This window comes from Cryptomeria japonica, chromosome 1 (assembly GCF_030272615.1).
Source record: "Cryptomeria japonica chromosome 1, Sugi_1.0, whole genome shotgun sequence".
In the NCBI taxonomy this organism is placed as follows: Eukaryota; Viridiplantae; Streptophyta; class Pinopsida; order Cupressales; family Cupressaceae; genus Cryptomeria; species Cryptomeria japonica.
In genome coordinates, this window is record NC_081405.1 from 491,664,386 (window position 1) to 491,683,205 (window position 18,820).

The window sequence follows — 18,820 nt, forward strand, 5'->3', positions numbered from 1 at the left end:
TTGAAGAACTTGAAGCACTATTTGCAAGGAAAATGCCTAAAGGTCTAGTTGGAAGTAAGTATGAAGGTAAAGAACCCTTTAAATGTTTTAACTATAATAAGATTGGTCATATGGCCTCAAGATGCCCTAATAGACATGCTAGACTAAGAGAAGAACCTAGAAGAACATACAAGCCTAACCGTGAATATCAGAGATACAGATTTAAGAAGAATAAAGACAAATCTTGTTATCTTGATGATGAAGGAGTGACTGATGATTTTGATGAAGATCTGGCAGACAATGGATGGGTTTTTGTTGCTATAACAGAAGATCAACTGGCACCTACAGTCCAACTGGTAGAGCAGGCCTTGGTAGCTAAAATTGAAGTAAAGGATGAGTGGATCATTGTTTCAGGATTCTCACATCATATGATAGGAAATAAAGGTAAATTCTTGAACTTTCAAGAATATAATGGAGGCTTAGTGAGATTTGGAGATGACAAAGCTTGTTTGATCAAAGGTAAGGGTACAATATCTCTTGATGGTAAGCATAACACTAACAATGTTTACTATGTTGAAGGTTTAAAGCATAATCTTTTGAGTGGTGGTCAATTAGTTGAGAAAGGATTTCAGTTACAATTCAAAAATAGAAAATGCAAAATCATGAATAGAACTGGTTTGGAAATTGCAACCGGTAATCAAACTAGAGGTAATATCTTTCATTTGAATAATAGTGAAAAGACATGCTTGATTGCACATATTGATGAAAGTTGGCTATGGCATAAGAGACTCTGTCATGTAAACTTTGATTGCATGGTGAAAATCAATGCTACTAAGGTAGTTAGAGATTTACCTAAAATTGTCAAACTTCACAATACATTATGTAAGGAATGTCAATTTGGAAAACAAGTTAGAGCTAGTTTCAAAAGTATTCCAGAAAAATCCAATAATTCTCTTGATTTAATTCATACTGATTTATGCGGTCCGGCTAGAACTAAAAGCTTACAAGGTGATAGATATTTCATGCTAATCATTGATGACTATTCTAGAATGTGTTGGGTTACTTTTCTCAGAGAAAAATCAGAAGCACTTGGAAAGTTCAAACTATTCAAAGCAATGGTAGAAAATGAAACCGGTAAGAAAATCAAATGTCTAAGATCAGATCAAGGAGAAGAATTTAGATCTAAGGAATTTAATGCATTCTATGAAGTAAATGGAATCAGAAGATAGCTATCAGCACCTCAAACACCACTGCAGAATGGAGTTGTTGAAAGGAAAAATAGAACTATCTTAGATGCAGCAAGAAGTATATTATCAGAAGCAAACCTACCACATGTATATTGGAGAGAGGCAGTAAGTACAACGGTCTATACATTCAACAAAGTTCACATCAAAGGTGAAATCGGTAAGACCCCTCATGAACTATGGTTTGGTATTACTCTTGCTCTTAAATATTTTAGAATTTTTGGAAGTAAATGCTATATTAGAAGAGATGAGTACATTGGGAAATTTGATCCTAGAAGTGATGAAGGAATATTTATTGGTTATTCATCTAAGAGTAAAGCATATAGATGTTTTAACAAAAGATTGCAGAAAATTGTTGAAAGTACAAATGTGAAGATTGATGAACAATTCAGAAGAACTTCAAGGTATATAGATTCTGAACCGACAATAGAAATTATAACAAATGAACCTACACTGAATCCACTGGTATAGAATGAAGATCCATTTACACCGGTATCATCTGAAAATTCCATAGAAACTGAGGAACAACAGCAAACAAAGACACCCCAGTATGTAAGACTAAATCATTCTAAAGATCAGATAATTGGAAACAAGTATAAAAGAGTTATGACAAGAGGAATATTGGCAAATGAAGAGGTATGTCTTATTTCTCAAATTGAACCATCATCAATTAATGAGGCATGTGAAGATAAATATTGGATTAAAGCTATGGAAGAAGAATTAGAACAAATTGAGAAGAATAACACTTGGACATTAGTTCCCTGGCCTAAAGATAAAAATGTAATTGGAACCAAATGGGTATTTAGAAACAAACCTAATGAAGATGGTAAGGTTATTAGAAATAAAAAAAGACTAGTGTGTAAGGGATATTCTCACAAAGAAGGAATTGATTACAATGAGACCTTTGCACCAGTAGCCAGAATTGAGGCAGTCAGACTATTTTTGGCTTTTGCAGCACACAAGAACTACAAAGTATATCAAATGGATATTAAATGTGCATTTTTGAATGAAGATCTTGAAGAAGAAGTTTACATTGAACAACCTGATGGATTTTCTTTGACAGATAACAAAGATATGGTTTGCAGGTTAAGAAAAGCTTTGTATGGATTGAAACAAGCTCCAAGAGCTTGGTATGCAAGATTGGATAAGTATCTTTTGAAGATTGGTTTTTCTAAATTTTTTGCTGACAACAACTTATATTATAAAGTGACTAATGATGACATCTTGGTTATAGAATTTTTTGTTGATGATATAACCTTTGGAGGAGAAGATGGATTATGTAAAGAATTTGAAATGCAGCAAGAATTTGAAATGTCTATGATTGGAGAAATAAAATTCTTTTTAGGATTGCAGATTTCATAGACTGATAAAGGTATATTCTTGAGTCAATCCAAATACTTAAAGGAGTTGCTAAAGAAATTTGGGATGGAGAACTTTAAACCGCTAAGCACACCTATTACTACAAATGACAAACTATCACTAAGGGATGAATCTACACCTGTTAATCCAACTAGATACAAATCTATGATACGAGGTTTACTATATTTGACACAAACCAAACCTGATATCATGAATGCAGTATGTATTGTTTCAATATTTCAGAGTAATCCCAGAGAAAATCATGAATCAGCAGTAAAAAGGATTTTTCGGTACTTACAAGGCACTATAAATCCTGGATTATGGTATCCTAGAGATGAAAACTTTGAATTATGTGCATACACAGATGCAAATTGGGCAGGAGATGTGGATGATAGAAAAAGCACCACCGGCGGAGCATTCTTTCTTGGAAGCAGACTAGTTTCTTGGTTGAGTAAGAAACAAAGCTGTACATCTTTATCAACAACAGAATCAGAATATGTTGCAGCAACAACTAATTGTACACAGGTACTATGGCTTAAACAAATGTTGAAAGACATAAAGGTAAAATGCAAGGAACCTATAACTATCTATTGTGATAACACTACAGCAATTGATATATCTAAGAATCTAGTACTATATTCTAAAACCAAACATGTTTCCATCAAACTGAATTTTCTAAGGGAAAATGTTGAAACAAAGGAAATAAAGTTGGTTTATATGAATACTAAAGAGTAGATTGTGGATATCTTCACTAAAACTCTGCCTAAGGAGACTTTTGAATATCTCAAAGACCAGCTTGGGGTCATACCCCCACTGGTAGAGACTTAGGAAGTTGATGTTTGTCATCAACCGATAGAATTAATAGAGAAATCTTTTACTCCGGCTTTGATGAGGAAGCTACTTCTCAGGGGGAGTAGTTGGTATTTTGTATATGAACTTGGCTTGGAAATAACTTTGGCATTTGATGTCAAAGGGGGAGAGATGGGTATGGAAAAACACAAGGAAACACATGTTACTCTCAGGGGGAGAGATTGATTACTTTGGGATATTGTTGGCTTTTGGTATTTGGCATTTCTGTTTTGGCACTTTGATGGTTTTTCCATCTTGTGTTGCCATCAATGCCAAAGGGGGAGATTGTTGGTATTTTGGTATGGTTTTATCATTGATGTCAACACATACTAAACACTTATCAACTCTGGCACTTTGGAGAATCAACAACATTCACCAGCAAGCAAGTGACTTATGCACAGTCACCGGTATCTGGTACACCGACAGGATATAATGATCACCGACACTTGGAAGGGCATGGAAAACACTTGGTTATGTCAAAGACATCATGTGAACACCATGTCTTGGAGTTTTATTTATTGGTATATTCGTATTTGCATAGTTGTTGTTACTGGCAAATAGGTCCAGGTTATACACCGACAGGTTTATCTTTTCCAGATCAACATGGCACGCTATGGAGATGACTTACTATTGTTGTAAATGCATTAAGTTGACATGTTGAGTCAGTTATTGCATCGAGCATTAATTTATTTGTAAAATGATTTTATTGTAATATCGTGTAGAGCCGACCTACTAAAATTGGTCTTAAGTTATGATATAAATGTAAGATCTTATTTGTAAGATCAAAAAGGGAATGCAAAGAAGATTTGTGTGAAGGTATATGCAAGAATAAGCAAAGCTATACATGTAGACATTATTTGAAGGTGAAGGAAGGTTTTGTGAAAGCATATCAGAACTACACCGGTACTAAATCCAGCATATGAAGATGTTATTTTGAGTAGTACATCCTTATTGGATTTAACCATCCAATTGTAGTTAGTGTGACTCCTATTTTATGTTTGAGCAATGAGTTCTAGGCGCTTGGCCTTTCTGCATGTGCAGACCCCATTTGTATACACTTACTATTTGCAGTAGTATCATCTGATTGTGGGTAAGGTTTCCCACCATGATTTTTCCCCTTACAGGGTTTCCACATACAAATATTGGTGTTATGTATTGTAGATGATTTTTTCTTTTTGTTTCATGCATTAATATCTACCGATATTACAATTATCTGATAAAACTGTCCACCGGTATTAAAGATTGTTTCATCGGTATTAAGCAAAAAGTTGATTAAGTTGTTTTTGGTTTAAATTTATTAGACAACTAATTCACCACCCCCCCCTCTCAGTTGTCTCCGGGACCTAACACCAATATGGTGTCATAAGGGGTCATATGTTGTCCTTAGGGGTGATATGGTGTCCCAAGACCCCTTAGGACACCATATTGCGTTATAAGGGGTAATATGACCCATAACGACATCGTATAGAGTCGTAAAGGGTCATATTGTGTCCTAAGGGGTCATATGGTGTCTTAAAGGGGTCATACGGAACAATATGACCCCTTAGGACATGATATGACCCATAACGACACAATTTGGTGTCTTAAGGGGTCATATGGTGTCCTAAGGGGTCGTAGGACACAATATGACCCCTTAGGATACCATATGACCCATAATGACCCAATATGGTGTCATAAGGGGTCATATGCTCTCCTTAGGGGTCATATGGTGTCCCATGACACCTTAGGATGCCATATGACCCCTAACAACACCATATGGTGTCATAAAGGGTGATATGACCCATAACGACACTATATAGAGTTGTAAAGGGTCATATTGTGTCCTAAGGGGTCATATGGTGTCTTAAAGGGGTTATATGACATAATATGACCCCTTAGGATACAATATGACCCATAATGACACAATTTGGTGTTGTAAGGGGTTATATGGTGTCCTAAGGGGTCGTAAGACACAATATGACTGCTTAGGACACCATAGGACCCATAATCTCTCTCTTCCTCTCCCCTAATCTCTATATGTCTCTCCCTTCCTCCTCCCCATCTCTATCTCTCTCTATATCCCCCCTCTCTCTCCCCTAATTTCTCTCTCTCTCTCTCTCTCTCTCTCCCCCCACTCCCCCCTTTCCCTTTGTTTGCATTTTGATGATTATGTTGTGATTGTCATTGATGGACACACACTTGCTATGAGATCACTTTGTGAATGTATGAGTTATGCTCAACCAGTAATTGTTCCAAACCGGTATCATGTTGTAGTCTTTAGACTATTGATGTTATGAAGAAAGTGTTTACCAATCTCAAGTGGTATAAAGACCCAAGCCGCATAGAGAGATCAAACTATTTAAGGATCTCAAGCGGAGCGGAGCAAAGGAGCCAGAAGCAGCAGTTATCTTTTTCCCAATCTTCAATTTTTGTCAACCGGTAATCTGTTAAACCGGTACTACTTTGAGTTACCAACCGGTAACTAGAAAAGTTGTATAAACTGGTAATACTCTGTGATGAGTTACCAAACAGTATATTTTTGTGATGAGTTACCATCCACCGATTCTTTGACGATGATTTTGTGTCGTGTTATCAAATGTGTCTAGATACAATGAATGTAGAAATATACAATGTAATCCTATTGGACCGACATGAAATAAGATTCCTTTTGAGGACATCATGTCTAGGGTTTTGCATGCGTATGTATGAAAGTAGCTGTTAGGTTTTGGTGGTCATTTTCTGAGGCTCTTGTATGTGCGATCTTAACTAAGAAGATCAAGTCTATAGAGTGTGGATTTACTGAAGACTGAAGTAATGCTAAAGAGCATTAACTATGAGCTACAATGGATCTAATCAAGCAGACTATGCTATTTGCTAGATCATTCACTTGTTAAATACTCACATCTTTGATAAGTTAGAAACCCTTAACTGGGTAGGCCCAAAAAAGCCTTTGTAAATCCTCTAACAAGGTGGTTCACATTTGTGGATCTGAAATCCTCTCACAAGGTAGTCTTTAATCAAACTTATCTCTTAATAGATATTGAGATTCCTAACAAGATCTATTTTGGTAAAGAACATTGTATGACCTTAACCAGTTTGACCTTAACTGGTCTAGTTACTATTCTGCAGATAGTTACTTGTGAGTTTCATCTCACCATGGTTTTTCCCATTTGGGTTTCCATGTCAAAATATCTTGTGTTATGGTGATTGTGCTTCTATGGGTGAATGCCTTATTTGCTATTTGGTCTGCATGTGTGTTAACCAGTTTGTTTGTTAAGTTGTTTTACCGGTTTACTGCTAGACTATTAAAGTGTTTAAGTATAGTATTTTTCGGTATACTAATTCACCCCCCCTCTTAGTATTCATCAATTGGTATCAGAGCCAACCTTTCTATAAGTCTAACCACTTGGAAAGAGATATGGGGAAATACACTATGAGGGAACTTACTCATCAGCTCACTCAGACTGAGCAAGCCTATGATGAACTTAAGGTCAAATATAAGGCCTCTTAGGCAAAAAGAAGAGAGCATGTTGAAAAGCTGATGGAGCTAACTGAAAATAGTTCTTCTGATGAAGCGGACATGAAAGCCCTAATTCAAGAAGTTGAAAAACTAAATGAGTCCAATGCTAACCTAAGAAGGTAACTTGAAGGCCTAACTATCAGAATGTGTCAAGAGCTTGAGAACTGGAGGAAAGCTAAAGATCTGGTAAAAGACAAAGATCATGAGATCTCCAAGCTGAAGCAAGAGATCAGTGCACTTACCAGTCATCTTCATGAAAGCAAAATGGAAAAAGAAGAAGTGCAAGGTGAACTAAACATGGCTATCTCTGAGAATGCAACCTTGAAGGAATCCAATGCTACCATTTCCAAAGAACTCACTGAGTCAAAGGAAATACTTGCCAAATTCAATAAGAGATCTGTCAAGCTAGAGCAAAAGCTTGAATCAGCTAAATCGGTAAAGAATACCAATGGACTTGGTTTCTCTGAATATGAGGAAGGTGAGACCTCTAGAACAAAAAGTGGAGCATCCAAGAAACAACAAGCATCAAAGGATAAAGGTAACCAAAAGTTCAAACCTATTTGCTTTAATTGTGTCAAGGAAGGACACACTGCTAATGTATGTAGAAGTAAGGCTTACAATAATTTTCTTTATTTTCTAAATGATACGCCTAGACCCAATATATTCAATGGAAATTGTTATGCACGCAACAAGTTTGGGCATAGAGCATTTGAATGCAGGTCTGTCATGCACAATACTAGAAGGTATCCTCAAAGGAGTCAAGGAGTTTTTCTTGAATCCTCTAAGAACTGGAACCCAAACTAGTTTAATACCTATAGTCATCAGTTAGGTAGTGGTGGCTATCAAGCGAAAACTAGATGGAGAGAAATCTGTGTGATTTGCCATGGTCATGGTCACACTCTTGCAACATGTAGAAGGAAGAATGGAAACATGAATAATGGACCTTGGAGAGCACCTACAATGGTTTGCTATCACTGCAACAAACTGGGTCATACAACAAGATTCTGTAGAGCAAGAAAGAGTATATAGGATAATATACCAGTCACTTCGGAAGGAAAGATTGATGTTGAAATTGTTCAAGCAGATATGGAGAAAACTTGGAAGAAGAAGCCAAAAGAAGTGATTCAAGAAGAACCGGTTTCTACACCTAGTGTGGAAGTCGTTGAACTAGAAAACTAAGCGTCAGAAAAGCCTAGGGGGAGCAAACGGTGAAATATCATGAACCCCCAGTTTACACTGGTAAAAGACCTCAACAGGTATGTGATACCTGTCAATTCGCAGAAGACTAGAAACGGTAAAAGGCAAATTAGGGTTTACACCCTAATAGTGGAGTATTTATTGTGGTAGGTGAAGAACTTGTTTAAAAGAATTTTTCAAAGTCATTTTTCACTTATCAGTTCACGAGCGAAGAAGTTTTCAAGCATAGAGCAAAGAAAAGCGATTTGGATTGTGATTCAAAGAATTTATCAAAATCTTGAAGCAGAATCAAAAGCAAACATCTGTTGGTGAAGTGTAGAACACAAAGCAGTATTTCAGCAACCAAAGGAGTGTGTAGCAAAATTTAAATTGCAAGACCTAAATTTTGACTTTCGAAGGTATTTTTCAAAATTCTCTGTTTATCATGGCTTCCGCATCACATACTAGTTCTAGTGTACCTATTGATACTATAGACTTCATTCAACGGAAGGCAAAATACAATGCCCTATCTCAAATACTCATTGGTGCTATAGTGGAGAAAGGCATTTCCGATTACATTGATTGTAAGATTGAAGATCTAGGATCTCTGATGATCCATTCTAAGTTGAGTTTGTTCTATGGGAAGGACAAAAAGATTAAACCGGAATTCAACATTCTGGAAAAGAAGAAACTTCACAATGCTGTCTATTTCCTTGAAGAACTTTCAGATGATCACATCCGCATTATTTTGAGCAAAGTACATGGTGATAAAATGTACTTAGAGTGGGCGCATGATATTACACTAGAAGCAATTCATGCCATCACCGATTTCTGCAACATCGGTAAAGTGCCAGCCCTAAGGAAGATCAGCAAGATGGAAATGACCAAGCTCACCGGTTCTATGAGTGATTCATGGAGAATGACTGTCAATTCCATCAAGGATGATCTGGTCAAATATGTGTGTATGGTGATAGGATACCAGACGTTCCATGCCAGTAGAATCAACTCTGTCTCTATTGTAGCGGTAAATGCCGCCTATAGGATGATTAAGGAAGATGCATCGTTTGATCTGTGCACTGGTATGCAAAGACAACTTATGTTGAATCTCAAGTCAATCAAATAGGACAATGCCCTAAAATTTAAGTTTGGACAACTATTGGTTGGGTTGTTCTTCTACTTCCAAGGCTATTTTCTAGGAGTAGGTGATATTCAGTGGTCTACTGACCAACTGGTGACAAAGCAAATCAGGTAAAGCCTACAAGCAGTAGGAACCAGTTATCCAGAAGTGTTGAACAAATATTTTGATGAGTTCAGATGCAAAATGAACCAAAGAGTAAGAATATCCAGTGATATTGTCAAAAAGTATGAGGAGGACATCTGCTTCACCATCAAAGTTGATGAGTGCATAATGGAGGCGATTGAGCCTAGACAGGAAGAAGTGGAACTGATGGGATATGAGGTAATGTATGACATGTTAGATGGGTATGCCTCTACCCTAATCACCTCACCCCTTGATCCAAAGGAAAAGAGAATCAACACCTATTTGGAAAGGGTTACATCGGTTGAAGAACCCTTAGTAAAGAAGGGAAAGGCAGTGCCTTCATCATTGGCACTAGTTACCACAGCAAGTCCCAAAGTGACCAAGCAGTCACCAGCAAAGAATAAACTGGAAGAGGTACCTGCCAAAGTCTTTGAGAGGAAGCAGAAGACAAAAAGAAATACACCAGACTCAGAGGACACTATCTTTGAAGAACAGCCTAAGAAGACTAGGCAAACGAGGAAAAAGACAAAGAGTGAATCGGCAACATCTGCACCGGTAAATATTGATATGTCCTCTTACAAACCTTTGACACATTGTCAAAGAAAAATTAAGAATATTAGAAGAAAAGTACTTGGTGATTTTAAAGAGTGCTTTGATGATTTTAATGATGATGAAAAGAAGGAAGTTGAATAGGAAGTTCTCAATTATTTATGTATTAATGACCGGTGGCCATCATAAATTAAATCTGAGATGCCTAATTCTTTGTATAATTCTCTAGATAACAAGTGGCACATTGCCATAGAAAAGGAACAAGAAATAAGAGAGGAAGTATTTGCACAATACTTTCCTGATGTGCCTAAAATAGAACAGTATGAAGTGGTGGAGAGATATAAGGGCCTCTTCTTCATGAGAAGAAGAAGACTCTTGTTATTGGAAGGAAAGGTTTCGGAAGTGGTCAAAGATACCCACTCCCTTGCTCAATCATCTTTGAGACTGCATGAAGTGGCTAAAGCCAATAGGAAAGCTAAGCAAGAACCAGAAATCACTCAACCAGATGAAGTATATGACAGTGAAGGAGAATCGGTCACTACTCAATTGAACCCGATTGATGTTGATGCCTTGAATAGTGAAAATGTTACTCTAGATGCACCAACAGAAATAGAAGGTCAAGAGAAATAAGAGGAAGACAAGAGAAAACAGACAGAGAGAGAGAAGAAGAAACAAGAGGAAGAAAATAGAAAATAGGAAGACATGGAAAAGAAGCAAAAGGAAGAAGAGAAGAAAAAAGTGGAAGAGGAGAAACAAGAGGAAGAAAAGAAAAAGGAAGAGGAGAAGAGGAAGCTAGAAGAGGAAAAGAAAAGAAAGGAAGAGGAGAAGAAGAAACAAGAGGAAGAAAAGAAGAAGAAGGAAGTGGTACAGGAAAAGGAGAAGAAAAAGGAAGAGGAGAAGAAAAAGCAAGAGGAGAAGAGAAAGGAGCAAGAAAAAAAGAAGCAGGAAGAAGGGAAGAAGAAGGATGAAGAGGAAGAGAAGTGGAAAGAAGAGGAGAAAAAGAAGGCAGAAGAGGAAAACAAAGAGCTAAAGAGAAAGAGGGAGCAGCACAGAGCACTCAGATGGAGACCCCAAAGGCAACCGGTAGTCAAGCCGAACCAGCTGACATTACCAGTCCCATTGACCTCTAGTTTGCAAACGAATCAGAGTTGCTGCAGAGCATTAAGCTTGCTCAAGAACGTCTAGAAGTAATAAGGAGGAAGAAAGAGCAAGATGTGATCCAAGCTGCGGTGGACACTCTTATTGATTTGATACCCAGTACCAACCTCCCCAGTACTTATTCCTCTCTTGCACAATTAAAGATCCTATGCACAATTGTAGAAGACTAGGTGCAAAGCCTGGAAGAGGTTGCAGAAGCAAATACCAAGAAGGAGCATCAAAAGGCTTTGGACACTTCCTTAGTGAAAAAGGTAATAGAGCTCCGGTCTGATCTTCAGAAGGCACAGAAGGACATTAGAGATGCAATGGATGAGGGAAAACTATTGCTAAGTAAGATATGTCAACCTCATTTATTCTGTGATGATGTGCTTGCTCAGAAAGCCAAATTGCAATCTGATATGTAGTCATTTATAAGCACCTTCAAGATGCCATATGATTCCTTCTCCACATATGGACAAACCAATCACCAGTTTCAACTCCAGTTTGCAAGATTAGAGGTAGAGATAAGCAACCAGACATGTAATTTGTAGGAACTTCAACTGGTCCTACTGCCAAGACTACAAATTCTTCAGAAATGCTATCTAAATCTGGATGCCCTAACGGTCACTCAAGAGATGAGTACCTTGGATGCCATGGAAGAGCAGGTCCACCAGATGCAAATGAAGAATGAGGTTGCTACCTCATTGCTTGAATCATGGTCTTTATCCATGAAGATATTTATGCAGGATTTTAAATCAGTTTTTGACAAGTTTCAGTCTTTATTGTCATAAACTTTTTAAAATCAGTTTTTAATGCTAATGGAACACTTTTTTTTCAGCTGTACTTTGTCATTGTTGGCAAAGGGGGAGTAGTATTTTGTATTTAAAATTTTGATGCATGCTATGCATACTTTCATATTTATCTCAGCAAGGAAGTAGTATACATTGTATTTTCTACAAAAGGGATAGTGTATATGCTTAGGGGGAGTAATTTTGCTTATGGCATAATTTTGTTGTAAAACACTTAGATGTCAAAATTTTTCCTAAGTGTTGCCATCAATGCCAAAGGGGGAGATTGTTGGCATTTTGATGATTATGTTATGATTGTCATTGATGGACACACACTTTCTATGAGATCACTTTGTGAATGTATGAATTATGCTCAACCGGTAATTGTTCCAAACCGGTATCATGTTGTAGTCTTTAGACTATTGATGTTATGAAGAAAGTGTTTACCGATATCAAGCGATATAAAGACCCAAGCAGCATAGAGAGATCAAACGATTTAAGGATCTCAAGAGGAGTGGCCCAAAGGAGCCAGAAGCAATAGTTATCTTTTTCCCAGTCTTCAATTTTTGTCAACCAGTAATCAATTAAACCGGTATTACTCTGAGTTACCAACTGGTAACCAGAAAAGTTGTATAATCCAGTAATACTCTGTGATGAGTTACCAACCGGTATATTTTTGTGATGAGTTACCATCCACCGACACTTTGATAGTGATTTTGTGTCATGTTATCAAATGTGTCTAGATACAATGAACCTAGGAACTTGCAATGTAATCATATTGGACCGACATGAAATCAGATTCCTTTTTAGGACATCATGTGTAGGGTTTTGTATGTGTATGTATGAAAGTAGCTGTTAGGTTTTGGTGGTCATTTTTTGAGGCTCTTATATGTGCGATCTTAACTGAGAAGATCAAGTCTATAGAGTGTGGATTTACTGAAGACTGAAGTAATGTTGAAGAGCATTAGCTATGAGCTACAATGGTTCTAATAAAGCAAATTGTGCCATTTGCTAGATCATTCACTTGTTGATTACTCACATCGTTGACAAGTCAGAAACCCTTAATCGGGTAGGCCCAGAAAAGCCTTTGTAAATCCTCTAACAAGATGGTTCACATCTGTGGATCTGAAATCCTCTCACACGGTATTCTTTAATCAGACTTATCTCCTAATAGATATTGAGATTCCTAACAGGATCTATTTTGGTAAAGAACATTGTATGACCTTAACCGGTCTGGTTACTATTTTGCAGATAGTTACTTGTGAGTTTCATCTCACCGTGGTTTTTCCCATTTGGGTTTCCAAGTCAAAATATCGTGTTATGGTGATTGTGCTTCTATGGGTGAATGCCTTATTTTCTATTTGGTCTGCATGTGTGTTAACTAGTTTGTTTGTTAAATTGTTTTACCAGTTTACTGCCAGACTATTAAAGTGTTTAAGTACAATATTTTTTGATATACTAATTCACCCCCCCTCTTAGTATTCATCACCCTCTCCCTAATATCATATACTAATTTATTTATAAATTAATATATTAATAAACAATAGATTAATTATGTGCAAATTTAGTTAGTGAATTTACTTATAAAAATCGAATATCCAATATAATCGAATATCTGATTTTTGTTATACAAATTTCAAATTTCAAATTTTAGCTTGGGAATGCTTTGGGATTTGGCTTGGAAGTGACAAGCCTAGAAAGTCAACTCAAAAAACGTGTTTTCAGTATTCCTTGATTTTCCAGACTTTATACTGGTGGCTGAGGACTTTTTTTATAGCCAAAATTGATAAAACGAAAAGGGTTTTTTAAAGATGTTCTCAACTTTCCAACAATATAAGGCTTGTCTTATTTTGACTTTAATACATAATTTTTATTTATTTTCTAATTGAATTCTGACAAAAGTCCTGATTGATACACTGATTGAAAAACACTCATAACTTTCAAATGATATAACATTTTTTGAATTTGAAATATGCATCACATCCTATGGTTCGTCTACTATAGGGAAAAATTTTTAAAAAATAAATTTCATAATGTTTTGACCAAGTTAAAGTGGTCAAACGTAGGATTTTCTGAATTTCTAAAAAGTTGCAGTAAAAAATTCATAAATAATTATTTACTTTATAAACAATTATAAAAAAATATGTGTCACATCCGAACATGAGTCTAATACTTATATTATAAATATTATAAAAAAATATTATGATTTGATTGTGATTAGGGTGGTCAGACATGCATCTACTTCTTATCTTTTTCCTGAAATTTTAGTACCACTGCATTGAAATTTGAAATTTTCATCAAATACGATTTTTTTTTTCAGAAAAAAACTAGTAGCTTAGAAACTACATTCAATTTTCTATAGATTCTCTTCTTACATATTTTAAAAATAATGTTCACAACTTATTTAAATTTTCATGTCAAGTTGCATAACTCTGATTTTCTGAAATTTCATTGCCACTTAAGGGCCTGTTTTGGCACACCATGATCCTGTGCATACCCTTGTGGGTTTTTATCTTTTCTATATTTCTAGTATTTATTATTCTTTTAGGAACTAGAACCTTGTTGTGTTTCTTTCCAAAGTGATATATCTCCTTTCTTTATAAGCACATCTTCCATTTTGAGGGCACTATCTACAATTTTGTTGAATGAAGGGTACACTTTCATTTGAATATTGTATTTTAATTTAGGGATTATGTTATTGAAAAAAATGTCCATCTTCTTAGAATCTGGAATAGGTCGTGAATATCTAGAGAACATCTTTCTCCAACTTTGAAGAAAAGTGAGAAAAGGTTCTCATGTTTTATGTTTGGTATTGCAAAGCTCGATCATAGTGACTGGATGACGAATTTTATAGGAGTATTGTTGGAGAAACAATTCGACTAATTCCTCAAAAAATTTAATTCCCATAGGTAGGCTTGAAAACCATTCCATAGCTTGTCCTCCTAAACTCCTCGGGAAAAGGCGCATGAGATATGTTTGTTCGTGCATGAACTCCATACATAAAGCACAAAATTCTCTGACATGGTCTTGAGGATTTGCATTACCATCATATTTTTCAAACATAGGAATCTCCACTCTTGAAGGAAATGGAGGCATGTAAAGGTTTTTGTCAAATGGGAATGGGCATATCATGTCCAAAGAATATTGCTTTGATGATTTATCCTTACTTTTCGTTTCTTTGATTTCAGTCTATAACGCTTGTAATTGTTTGTTTACCAACGCTAAGGGTGTCTCTTCCTCTTTAGTGATAAGGGTTTCAATTTTATAATCAGTAGGAATTTTAGCACCTTGTTTTGCTAGCTCTAGAAAATAATCTTCTTTTCCCCTAGCCATGATAATCTTCATCATTTTTTGGAAATTTTTATCCTTTTGACAGCTATTTATAACAACTTCTGTAGGTTCAGAGGCTTCAGACTCGCTAGATGAGGAATCACTGTCATTAGCATGGGTGTTGATATTGTCATAAGTATCCTGTTTAACAACTTCTCTTTCTTGACTTTCTCCAGACATGGTGGGAGATAAGGATTGATCAAAAATTGGTATATTTGACGACGAAGGTTTGTTAGAGATGGGGTCTTCTACAAAGAATGGATTAGTCTATACTGAAAAGGACTATCCTTTACCTTTGGAAACTTTCTTATGAGAACTTCTGGTTTGAACAGACATTTATAACTGATGTGACCGAGAACTAGATGTGATGCAGAAGTCAAGATCAAATTGAAGCTAGTTATTCGTTTGATGTAGTGATTTGAGAGAAGTGACTAAGACTCAATCTAGTTTCAGGAATGATCTATCCTATATAAGACGTGATCTAAGTAACTTAGTTTGATTTAGTTTAATAAGTAGTTGATTAAACTAGTTGAAAGATGATCGACAAAATCGTGCAATACAATGACATCGGTACACTATCAAGATTGTTTATGTGCAGAATTATGATGACCTGATTTATGCTCACTATAGACTGATTAGGCAAGTATAACAGTTCTAGAAAAGTGTGTAGACAGACAAGTTTCTGGACTGATGAAATCAAGAATTCGTACAATAGAGTTTTCAGACCCAGATGACAATTTAACAGTTCCCAGATGACACAGGTAGTTTCTCGTACAAGTTGCTGTCTATACTCGCATGACAGTTTAATGTTCTCCAGATGACAATCTGATGAGGATTATGTTTACTCATATGGTAGTCTATTAAAGGTCAAACAACAATTCTCTAGGACCAGAACGACAATTCTGAAGACCAGGACGATAATTCTGACAAGACTAGACGATAAACTGATAGGACCAATGAAGACTCGCATGACAATAGGTATATAGCCAGATGATAATTCAATAGACTCGTATGACAATATACTGGACAGAGACGAGGTTCTGACATGGACAGAGTTTTGATGATTGACAGAGACTAGTTTTTGACATGAACAAAGTTTTGATGACTGACAGAGACTATTTTTTGACACGGATAGAGTTTTGATGACTGATTTTTTTACGTTGTTGATTTAAGCTTTAAGAGGTCCCATTTGAAGTAATTAATTGAGGAGAGTTAGATCAAAGGCTCTTATATTAAAATTTATTAGATATAACCTCTCTACTTCTAAATCATACTTGCAATAGAGTCTCCTTTGCATCTATCAAATGCTGATAAAAAATTGATTCTGCATTAGCTTTAGGGGGGTCAAATGAATTCATTTAGAAGTTTTGTTTTTAGCTATTTAGTCCTTATTAGAAGCTTTCCAAATGGTATAATTTTTAATATATTTTTGTTTTTTTTCTTATAAATGTAGGTTTTTCACCGAACATGAACTTCTTTGTTCAATACATTGGGAAAAATAAAAAGCCAATTCAAAAAAAATCTGAAAAATATCTATGCCCTACGTATTGATGTCTTCTTTCTAACAAAAAAAATAAATTTAATTTTGATATTTATAGAACAAGTTATGTGTTCAAACATACACCTATATCTAAATTATAATTAGTTAGACTTCAAAACTAAATAAAATGAAAAATATTCAACATATCAATATCAAACCAACTGCATGCTCTGGGTATTGATGTTACAAGCGAAAATTCAAAAGAATTAAGATTTTATCATTTATAGAAAAAAAATTATGTGTTTCAAGATGCACATCACTCTTAAAAATTATTGTTTGCTGTAAAAAAAATAAACTTTTTGAGGGAGATGTAAAAATCAATAAATTTTATTCAAAAAAATTTGAAAAAAATATATTTAGAATCTACAAACAAGATGTTGCGAATCACTAGTTTACATCATCTTCAAATCCTTAACTGCTTAAAAGTTACAGGTGTTGGAAAGTGAAGGTTTTTTTCAAAATGTTCATCTAAGTCAAAGTTGGTCAAAAAGTGGGAACCAGTATTGTGAGTTCATCCATTTATTATTGTGAGTTGGAATGCTCAGGTCCAACTATACTCACTTGGGTCATTCTCACAAGGTGATTACTTTTTCCCACTATGACAGGCCCGCTAAAGGTACAAAAAATCTCAAACTTAGAAAAAGATTCGAGGGTCTAGATTTCTAATTGTTTGTGTAGACAAGAGCATACTCTCCTACCTCTTAGATTTTTCTTAAAACACAAAGGACAAATTTGTTCATTAACTAGATAGCAATTTAAGTTCCTAAAAAAAATGAATTTAAAGAATACACGAAGTTCACTTGAATCTCCTCAGGCAACCTGCAAAAACAACAAATCAGTAGTCATATTGTTTTTGTCCAACATGCGTGTTCTTCGACAAACATTCTACAAAAACTAGTTAGGCTGTCAAATTCTCTCAGGCAGACAGACAATAACCCAGGGTCAACATTAGTACCTTAAAAATTCAATAAGAAAAAAAAACCCTTAAAATTGTAGTTTGCTTTAATACCAAAAACCAGAATACCGTATGAGTATTCTCACCCAACCGTACGATAATTCACAATGGACCATACGTTACCTGCAGTTTATCATTTGAGCCTTTGTGAAAACTCGTACGAGTTTTTGCAGTAACTATAGGGAAAAAATGTTAAAATAGAAGTAAGTTAATCTGCGAGGCTGAAAGATGTAGTCTTCTTCCCCATGGTGGGTGCCAAAAATGTGTGTGAAAAGTGGATAAAGTCTGCAAGTTGTAAGACACAACACTTCAAATAAGTAATTGCATGCATGGTTAGACAGATATAATCATGAATATGAAAACCATAACAAATCAACCTATTGCCTTATAAAAGATGTGAGTATAGACTTTCTCTCAGATTTGTCTAAGCAATACCAGTGACTAGACTACAACAAGACGAAGGATTTAATCTATATGAGCACAAGAATAAGCTAAATGGATGCATGATTAATCTAGATGAATGACTATTAAGCTAAATGAATACTAGCAATAAAGATTAAACTAAATATGCAAAAAGCTAAACTAAGATGCAATAATCTTAAAGCACAATATCTTCAATGACTCCAAAGCAAAAACTACACAATAACAATAAATCTCCAGGGTGTTTTGAATGAGAGATGAAGGTTGAATTTATAGAGACTCAAAAGAGAGAGACCAATGGTCAAGATCGATTAGCAATGAGTGGTTGAGATTCCTCAAGAAAAAACACAATCCTAGTTAATTTAAATAATTGAGAGATCAGATTAAGTTAACCTTGAGATAGATTCCAATTATAACTTGATTGAATGCATTCATATTATAAGTCTAAGTTTGCATTGGAGATAAAATTTAGTTGATTCCATGCACTGGAGATAAAAATAGTTGATTCCATGCACTTTTCTTTAATTTGATAAAGATTTTTATTTGGAAAAAGGCTTTTCAATATAACCGAACCTCTTTCCTCAAGAAAATCTTTAAGTTTTATTTTTAGAGAAAATGATTGATTCAATTTAATTGCTTTTCTGATTTCTCAAGTTATCTCAATTTTAGAAAAAGAAACATCTTAAGTTTGATTTCTTCTCTCAATTTAATTATTTTCTTTTGTTTTCAATTTT